At 40.7% G+C, this 10,851-nt stretch overlaps 1 long non-coding RNA gene across 1 annotated transcript; it reads right to left on the reverse strand.

The window, feature by feature from the left end:
* Positions 1 to 4,460: 4,460 nt before the first annotated feature.
* Positions 4,461 to 9,640, reverse strand: LOC136421561 (uncharacterized). Its single transcript, XR_010753465.1, has 3 exons — positions 9,456 to 9,640; positions 6,336 to 6,495; positions 4,461 to 5,675 (listed from the first exon to the last, which is right to left on the reverse strand). It is a non-coding gene; the product is annotated as an uncharacterized lncRNA (long non-coding RNA).
* Between the last annotated feature and the right edge of the window lie 1,211 nt (positions 9,641 to 10,851).

Consider the following 10,851-nt stretch of genomic DNA (forward strand, 5'->3'; position numbering starts at 1 on the left):
CCAGGTGAAAATAGGCCCTGACTTCAGTTGGGGAGGTAAAAGACGGTTGAAGAGAGGCATGGGCTCCGCCTTCCAAGACCATTACCAAGACACAGTAGATATTGACCAACTGTCCCTATGGCCTCAAAAATACTATTGGACCTTGCCCTTTATATGCCGCAACTGTGAGCCTCCTTCAACAAATAAGATGTGGATCATTAGATCTAAAAAGATATATTTAGTCATGTCAAGTATACATCTAGCCTGTGTTTACACAAGCTCTCGACCGGATGTTACTGACCCCCAGTTACAGGACCGGCTGGCCACTAGGAGCGCGATTCGTCAGGCTAAGTATACATCCATTGATGAAACGTACTAACGAATGTAGTTGAGGAAAAACATTGAACTTGACAAAGCTCAGCTGACCCATTTCTTCACATATCATACGTAATACGACCGATAAAACCATGGTTTCAAAAGTTTGTTTTTTACTTGAGCTAGATGTATTTTCATATTCTTTGCATTGTGGGTAGTTCTGACAATCTGTACTAGGCCCATTTGGACATAAACCAAACATTCATTCACTTAGCATGCAATATGGACCTATTCAAATTTATCATACGCTTAAACATTCGACCAATCTGCTCTGACATGTTTGTCTTACAACAAAGCGGGGAGAATACACAAGAAGCCTCCATTGCCCATATGTTAATCGCCATAACACACCCGTGATCATCATTCCTCCCATTATGTAGAGGATAACACACCCGTGATGATCATTCCTCCCATTATGTAGAGGGGGAGGTTATCTTTTTGTTAACAATCGTTTAATGTTTATTTGTTCCCAAAAATGCTTACTATCTTAATAGAATAAATCAAATCTTTTGTAAGCATATGACAAAATAGAATAAACCATTTCAATACAAGTCAAATCTAAACGGGCGGAACTGTAAGTGGAGCCGCCCACAGCATTGTCAGAAGGACATCCAGCAGGGAGGACTGATGATAACAGATAATAGATTTGAAAAAGATTTGACATGCCAATATTGCAATGTTATTAAATATTATCTATGAAAATGTTGGTTGTCAAATTGAAATATATCATCTTCTCTTGAAATAGGACAAATGTAAATTCTGAAATGCATTGTTGATAGTATAAGAGCATATGCGCTATACAGGAATTGTCTATTCTAAGTCTTATATTGGTTTGGATGGGCTATATGATAATAACGTTAATGATCGGCCTCTTCCTCGATGTATACCGTGTCATAACGCCTTGCCATGTGGTATAACCACCGAATAAAACCACCGAGTGAGCGAAGCGAACCATATATACCTGTGGGCGGGTCATTAACCCTTAATTTGTAAACGCTTTTTTTTTCAAAATCTCTCCTGTGGAGAAAAAATTCCCTCTGTTTTAATGGAACAAAAGTGTTAAAGAACTCCTCCCCGGCCCAAAAAAGCGTACACCATTAGAACTAGACTTAGAAAGACAGAAAGGGTCGCAAAATTCTATGAAATAAACCCCACCATATCCGTATGCTTCATATCTCCGTGGACCTGAGGCATGTATGCGACCTCGTTGCGACCGGCGGGCGATTCGACAGAACTAGAACGTTCAAGGAACTTGCGTTTTGTTGACTTTTGTATGTTTTGCATGATATTCCCATCATAAAGTATAGGATAACAACACAATTCCAATTCAAGACGCAGCGAGGTCGCCAACGTGCCGTGAAATAGGGGCTACAATGTATCCACTGTCCACGTGAAAGACCGGTCGGTACGGCCCCTGCCGCTATGCCAACTCAAGCTGTCCCGTAACCTGCTTTACGTGGTCGCCGGCAGGTAGCTGTGAAGGTGACCTCTCCCAAACTGTCTCATGCAACGTCTTTCTGAAAGCTTTTTTAGAGAGACAGACAAGAAAAAAACAACTAGAATCTGCTGACATGGTAGGCAGTATTGGTCTTCAAATGTGCGGACTGAAAACGTTCAGAAATCGGCCTGTTGGATGAACCCCCCTCCTGCTTGTTTTACCCACAGTCGACTCCCAGACCGCCGGAGTACACACGGATTCTCCCGTCCAGGATAACTACTGATCCCGTGTTGAACACCATTCTGGTACTGTGGTTAACATTTGCACATGTTGACCTTATAGCAATTATTGTGACATAAATCAATTTTTGCTGGTTAGACGATTACATTCCTGATCAGGATCACATCGGCAAATCACTTAAAACATTTGTGGCTAGTTAACTTAAGCCATCGATCTTTAATTGCCTCTTGAGCACTTTTGAAACATGCACACACACACACACACACACACACACACACACACACACACACACACACACACACGTTTATATCCTCCTACAGCTGAAGTAGACTACTGAAATAGACAGCTGCGACAGCAGAACACAATGGATGAAGTCGACTAGCTGGACTCGGGAGATTACAGTTGTTGCTATCTTGGGAGAATCTTCACGAGGCAAGCCTGGCCTGACTGTTTTTCAAGCAATAGACTTCAAACTGGTTGATGAAATACTGCAGCGGTGGTAAGATCGGTAGACGCACCTTATATGGAGTGATAATTGGTTTCCGCTCTTGAACAATCGGGAGAGTAGACAACAGGTAGAATATCTAGGTCTGCTCAAGGAGGTTATATAGGTCTGCCCAAGGAGGTTATATAACCTCCTTGGTCTGCCCGGGTTATTCCAAACGATCGAGACATTATCCTAAAATAAGTCTTTCGAATTCCCGCAACAGATGGTACATAAATTCCAATAGCACTTGTAACTCACAACTTTATGACCATCTTATCATATGCCCCGTTTTGTCAGCTCTCACAAACGGCCCTGACTTGGAAAAAATGCCGAGGCCATTGACAAGGATTTCCTGTCATTGTCAATTAGAATTCTTTTCGTACTATTGAAAGGATATCCCTGTCAATAAGCATTGATTTCGTACTATTGACAAGCTATTCCTTTTAGTAAGAATGGTTGGCACTTTCGGAAGGGTGCTTAATAGGGCAAAGGTAAGTAGGATTTTGGACAGCTTGTCAATAGTACCAAGAAGTTCGTTCTGACAAGAAAAGTAGAAACACCCTGTCAAAAGTACCAAAAATGTCCATTCCTGTCAATATTATAAAAAGTGCTTATTGAGCATCATGTTAAAAGCACAAGGCTGAATTGTAATTTTACAGGCGCTTCTTAAAGTAGCTAAAATGACACACTGAGCACAGTTGACCGCTCCTAATTAGCGCATGTAGATGATCAAAATTCTGTTAAATAATAGGCTTTAATGGGGCACAGTCGAGAGTTGAGTAACTTAAAAAGACCCCATTTGTCGTTATTTAGGAAGGGGCTCATTGACATGTTAACTGACTTTCCATATGGATTAGCGAAACGGGAAAGTTCTAGCCCAAAATTTGACCGGCTCTTACTAGGTAAAATGCCGGTCGACTTCCCAGGGCTAGCGTTGATATAGATCGGTTGGGCTGACTGTCTCGAGCCGCCGCAGGAACTGGTTAACGGCCCGGTCATAGCCCTGGTTACCAGGGTAACATGTCCATGAACTGCCCCCCCCCCCCCACTTGCTTGTACGCTTGACCCGTCCCTGTTTGCGGTTCAACACTTAGGAGGTCTGAAAACTGGGTCAGTCTCAAATTAAGAAACATTTAAACAAAAAAGGACGTGTAGCCAGAGATATACACAATGGAATACAAATCATGCAAATGATGACTTTATTTACATAATGCCGGAGAGAAATCTATATTTGCAGTATTTTTAATAGGTCCCTAATACATATGGCATGTCATTTTGGCAAGCAAAACATCTACAGATACCAAATATGCAAATTCATGTAAATTGTGTTGAGGTGCAAGTAATTTGTACAATTTATGATCAAATGTAAACATAGTATTCTGCCAAACGTAAGGCCTTTTGCACATACAATATATGGAATGTTGGTAGGGAAGACCATCACAGGTATTGCTACATGTAATTACAGTCTGTTTTTGTATCATCAATGAGAAAACAAAACAATACACCTACAAAGCCTCAGTTATTTTATGAGGGTATTTGGTTTAATTCCGAACTTTTGTTCAACAAAGTTTTGCGACTGTGTCCCCACACCGGTACATCTAGCAAGTCATCAATTGATATGCCAACCCAGAAGTCTGGCGTTTCCCTGTTCATAACTAATGAACTGGAAGAAAGGACTCATTTTCTTAAGTCAAGCCGGTGGCTTTTAGTAAAATGAAGGTTTGTATTGAAGAAATTGACACTCTTTGGTATCTTTATCATAGAATTCTTTAAGACACAAAAAGTTGTACTTAGTTTTCTGCATTAATGAGCTACGAACATTGGGAAAAGTCCTTTAAAATTTTAATCTTTAAGTAGTTTTGTACGCAGGTACGGCGTATAGCTTTAGTCTAAGCTGTATCGAGATTTAAGCACAGGTATTGGCAGTGACAACAAACAGCATTTTGCAATTAAGTAAAATCACCTTTATTTTGTATAAAATAAGTATCATACATATCGTAGTGTATGTACATAATTAGATAAACGAAAAACCTTTATTGTAGGTTTATGCCCTTAGAAGCTAAGAATAAGTCATGATGATAAAACAGTTCTATGTACAGTAACAGTGATATTTGAATCCGGTGTCTTACTTTACCTGTACAATGACTAAATGTATACGACTAGGAACGGAACAAAGACAGTGGTGAAACCCTTTTTCAAGGATTCAAAGTCTATCAGTTTTACTGTGCTATTAAAATAGATTGAAACAGGACTGGTATAAAGGCATCCAGAGCATTTTATGACGTTATATAGTAAATTGCCATGAATGTCATGATATTCCCTGGAACCATCATTCTAAAACAAATCATGAAACTTTAGGCTGACATATCAAAATTGCCCGTCATATAATCTTGACATTAACGCGTCAATTTGTTTGAACATTTGCATGTCAAATCGACTTTCGACATCAATCAACATATAAGGAGAAAAGTGTACACATTTTGACAGCAATCAAAGAAAAAAATATTTTGTGTTGTGTTTTTCATTTTTGTTTCTGTACCCTGTTTACGATATAGTGTCAGACAGGAGAGAATCGTTCACGTTTCATCTCATTTACAAAGACCCTAGCCCTACAAGACACTGCATTTTGGCTATAGGGTGAATATTTGGCCAGTTGAGTTCAACCACAACCCAGGGTTCCACCCGGTTGTGTTACCCTTACGGTGGGCTCATCCAATACATTACATTACATAGTCTGCATCAGAACGACTACGCTGCATATAGGGTAATATCTTCCATTGGAGTTTGGCCAGCATATGTTTCAATTGCAGGCTTTGTTAGGAGAAGGGATATTAACTTATCGTGGACTGACTCTCCTAGCAAATTGTTCCCTTTTTTCGTCGAATATTACTACGTACCCCTGTAGGAAAGCCTGCTGGCGGCTATACATAGACCCTCAAAGAGGCTACAGAATTCATTATTACCAGATTTTAAGACAAGTGAAACTTTACATATCATTTTTCCCTAAGGGCTGGGAGCGCATGACGCTATTTTAGGTAGTATACCGCGTAACTCAGTCCAATTCCGTGCTGAATATCAACCGTGGAGTTTGTACATCCTGACGCCCGTTTTTTTCTGTTTGGTTCAAGCACGCTTCTTTCAGGGACTTCCAGATATCTAGAAATGTGATACAAAGAAAAAAAAATGATTAGATTCTAGATTCATATCAGAACGAAGATTCAACAAGCAGTTTCGGAAAACTAAATTGGAAATTACTTGTACAAAATACTTTGGCCTAAGACAAAAATGTGTTTCCGGTTACCCGACCGACCCCGGCAAAACCCTGCCGAGCCGAGACATTTTTCTTTGTTGATCGGCCGCTGGTTATAGCGATCTGATATATCTGAATGAACAAAACAGAACTCATGTATTTCACACTCTATTATACCCCTAGTCCACTAGGACGGCGCTCTCGCCGCGCGCTCTCTGCGACCTCAAATTTAACAGAGCGCTCAACGAATCTCATAGATAAAAGTCGAATCTTTTACGCTTTGTGTATTTTGCTATATATCTAACCATACTTCATCATTTTGCATGATATTCCAATTATGAAATCAAGGATCTGACAAAGGCAGTTTTATCTCTGCAAATAACAGGACCGACCTAAGCCGACCCATTGGGAATATTGAACAGGCTTCATGTACGCCCTATGTGGCCCATTAAACCTATATGTTAATTCCTTTAGAAACAGAGATGGGCAACGCCCCTTTACACAAAAGGTGTGGGGAGGAATATGTAAATTCCTCAATAGTACAAGAGGAACAAATGGTGACACACCTCTGACAAGATAAGACAGTTGCTGCTTGACTGATTCCTCCTGTATCTTGTCTGCCGTCCGTTCTACCTTGCTCCCGCCCACATAGACGGCGCTCTCAGTCACAACTGGAAATGAGTTGAAAACCATGTCTCCTCCTTTCGTCTAAGCAGGGACTAAATTCTGCACAACAGAAAGAAAATATTGATGTGAATATGATAGATTTAAAGTGCAGTAAACACAGAAAGTTAGAAGAATCGCAGAAGAGTGTATATATATATATAAAGTCCGTTTTAGTTCCGTATTGACATTTGTTTGGCTTATGTACATGTAGAGATTGCGGCTGAAGAAGTAGTTTTTGCGGTTAGATATCCAAACACCACAACAATGGGTCAAAGTAGAAAAACAACGTTTTTTCCCGAAAACTTTCCCTTAATCAAAAAATGTCAAAACGAAACTCGTATGAATTTGATACACCAAGGTCAAGTGTGACACCCCACCCCTTGCATTCCACTAGGGCTGTGACCGCCCTGCGATCGAGCTAGATTTGACAGAGCACTCGACGTATGCTTTGTTGTCTTTCTCTCGTACTTATGGATCGTGCGTGATATTCCAATTACGAAGTCAAGGGTTACACATTCAATCTAGATTGCAGAGAGGTGCATGACAGCGCGATCGCCGTCCAGTGGGATGGCAACATATAATGGAGAGGAGGCTAAATACACACGCAGGGTGTAAGAACAAAATTGGCCTTCTTTCAGAGAAGTGCGTTTCAACAACTTCGCGTCAAGGTGCTAATGGCCCTCTAATTTGCATTACGCGCGTTGGCGTTGGCCTTTGTTCACGGTCAGTTTTCAAGATGGCTCGCCCGGGAGATGACGATTTTGAGTGGAGTGACTTTGATTACAGTGATACCGAGGGCGATTTTAGAGCACGAAGAAGCGTATAGCGACAGCGACAATCACGGAGGAGGCAAATAGAAACCTCGTTGCCGCCAGCGGCCGGGTAAAATACGTTTGCGGCGAGTGCAATACACCGGTAAACAGTACAAGAACGCAGGACGGATAGATATAAATATAAACATGGTTAGGTCGTGGCAAGGAGGTTAAGAACTTGGTCGAGGTTGTCTACGATCGAATAAATAAGTATAAGTAAAACTGAGAAGCATGAAGGTTATCTCTTTTTATAACAATAAACCCCTTGGGTCGATTCAATGTTTGTGCACATTCCTGTGTGGCATAACGATCATTATACTGAGTATAAAATCCCCTGTGACTAATATTTTGCTCCGAACCCTTCCCATGACTACGAATGAAATCCACGGAGACCAGACTTAGTAGTTAACCTCCTTAAATGGCAACTTGGGGAGCATTTAGATTTGGTAGATAAAACCAGAGATAATCAAGACAATGGCTAGTGTCAGTCCTTATCTCCGAAGATTTACATGGAATTGTTCTTTATCACCGATTGTCTATCCTGTACCTCCAGGTGGATTTACAAGTCTTTGGAACAAAGGTTTATTAGTGTTGTTGAGGTAGTCTCGATCTCACTAATTGAGGCTGTGTGATAAGGGAACAGGTTTCACTGAGTAATTATGCGGGTATGGTTTCCTTCAGAGGTATAGATTGGAAACCATACCCTCGGTGGCTTCCCGATAGCTCTGTGGTGATGGGAGCACCGCCTTACGATGCAAACTCGTTTTGTACAGTATGAACAAGATGCGTAAGATTTGATCCTTGCAGCTGTGAACTGCAGAGATCAAAGTACACGGCCAACCAGACAGCGCACAAGCAATGAGCTAGTTGTCCCCAAACTCAAGCGAGTAACAATGCCTCTAACAAAGGAGTGAACATTTTTGAGCAGAAACATGCCATCAAATGCTATCGTTTGTAGGAATTATGCGATTCATTCTGGATATACCAAATGTTGTTTTAGATGGTTGACGATGTGAAATTTCATTTTTTTGGGACTACATTCTAAACTTCAACTGTGTTTTGTGCCTCTCTGCTGGCGAAGGAGGATCAATGAGGTACTATTGCTCCTTTAATGTCGATATGTAATGGTATAGTGTTACTGAAACTTACTATATGTAGGAATGACTAGAAAATGGAGTTTTTTATTCAAGTTTCAAGCCTCACAAAATGCTCTGGATGCCTTTAAAAGATTAATTCCTCAAAATTGCTAAAATTGAACTTACGACTGTCTCTCCACTATATCTCCTATTCCCTGGGGCGCCCTAATTTGCAACTAAACAATGGAACAGAACGCTGGACGCTGGACCCATTGAAATCATGGCAATTGACACGTTTATCTTAATTACAGTTTTGACGCCTGCGGCCCACTGAGTACAAAGGGGAGTCATTTTAAGCTCTCTCCTTGCTCTAACAGACTACCGCCATACACACATACGGCTTCAAATCTAACTTCCATTTGAAATATCAGAATGACCAAAATGAACTGACACGGACCATAAAGCAGTTTTCACTATATTTTTGTACCATGTATATGTAATGATGTTGATAGAGTTATTAGGACCTAAATGAGGTCTTTATGGCGTAATGTTTAAGAAGATTGCTACACCCATTAGTTGCAAACTGAAGTATCAATAGCAAAAGTGTTTTTGTAACACCTGTCAGATGTGTGGATTGCTCACTCCTTGACAAAGACTGGTGTCGTACAGTCGAAAATTTGGGTAAGTCCAATTTTTCTGTTGGAAATTACAGTTCAAACTTGTTTCAGAACGCAGATGAACTTTCAAGCTAACCTGTCAGATGTGCTATATTTTTCCAGGTACTAGTATACCTGTAGGCTATAGATATATATATTTATATATAGAGAGAGAGAGATTCTATATGTGCGCATAAACTTCAAATTCTTCCGGCACAAATAGCAATGTCGACATTCTCGTTGACAATAGCCTGTAACGAATGTTCTTGAAACTGCCTTTTTTTAACGAAGACACGTTACGACTATTTCATATGAATTCTGGGTAAATGAAAGAGGGGATAGGAAATAACGAACAGATGGAGAGAAAAAGGCGTGGAATATCTTAGAGTGAAGTAGATCGCAGAACGCAAGATTGAAGTAAATCTTTCATGTTTTTTCTTGACAAAAGCTCTAAAAGATAATACAATTTCACTGACCTTGTATAACTGATGGTTCAGAAGTGACTCGGAAAACAGTCTGAGAGCTTATTGTTTTGGTAAGTAAACCGTCCTTGAAATAACAGATCTCCTGCTGTGTCCGCTTCTGTTCACCGTACTAGTGACAGGTGTTGTGTGCGTGTCCTGTTGTCATGCACGACTAGCTGTATGCAAATCATTGACGTCATAATGACAGGGGCACAACCAGGTGCCCGCAGGCGTCACGAGTTCATCACGAGGTGGTGCGACATTTGTAACAAGTCGCGTGTCCTGATATGCAGCAAGGTTTAACTGGTGGCACTGTGGCCTTGTTGTTAGGGTTATTGACCTGGCGGTCAGGGGTGCCTATAATTTAATGTATAGGATATAGCAGTGATAGGAGTTTTACTCAATACTCGAGCACTAGAAATTAACCAATCTATAGAAGAGAGTGGGGGTCCTTCCGGGTGTGAGGTTATCAGTCAAGATATGCAGCTCGTACTCTTAATATAAACCTGTTGTGTTTTGCAATGTGGCGGTTTGACAATGGGATTTCTACCAATGATACATACCAGGGGGCGCAAAACCAAAACCTTTGCCTTATCAAAACCACTCACATGCCAAATATCATCGTAATCCATCCAGATGTTCTTAAGCTATGAGACTATAAGATAACAAACACACAGACAGACAGACACACACACAGACACACCCAAAACAATATCTCCATTTTCCATGGATATAACAAAACAAGTAACGCATTTCTAAAAGACATCTGTAACTAAGTTGGGGGTGCACCGTACACGTTTTAAATGTAGCCGTCTTGTCAAGTGACAGTGTTGTCGTAGACCTTTCCGAGTCGGTAGTTCAGCCACGTGTCTGTATCTGTATTTGTATATAATATAGTATATAACCGGAATAACCACCCTTGGGCCTACACACCAGCTTCTGTATCTACATTGCTGTGTTACCTGTATAACCCGTTAGGGGGCGTTCACACAAGTCCGTATGAGGTCTGTGTTGGAATTGTTTGGTAGCCTGGAGTCCAGTCTTGTTAGCTATGGTCCGCTATCAAGGTCCCTAGCCGCCAACAATCAAAAACATTTCCCTTACGCAAATGTAACGCAACATATCCCATTCAATAAAAGACCAGTACACTACGGTATAGAAATAACATGATGTCTTGAAAGGTTGGACAATGCAATTTATGACTTTATAATGTCAATGTGTGTAGCTAGCAATGGAGTATGTGAAAACATCGCAAGAGGCCGCTGTTTCACATGGACTGCTCCTTTCCTTGCCTTGTCAGGCTGTTTGTAGTCTTGTAAACTAGATAAAGAAGTTCATCGCAATAAATCAAAATCTAGAGTCAGTATTTAGACTAGAGTTGATACTTGCTACATGTATATGGTTGATA

This window comes from Branchiostoma lanceolatum, chromosome 1 (assembly GCF_035083965.1).
Source record: "Branchiostoma lanceolatum isolate klBraLanc5 chromosome 1, klBraLanc5.hap2, whole genome shotgun sequence".
NCBI lineage: Eukaryota > Metazoa > Chordata > Leptocardii > Amphioxiformes > Branchiostomatidae > Branchiostoma > Branchiostoma lanceolatum.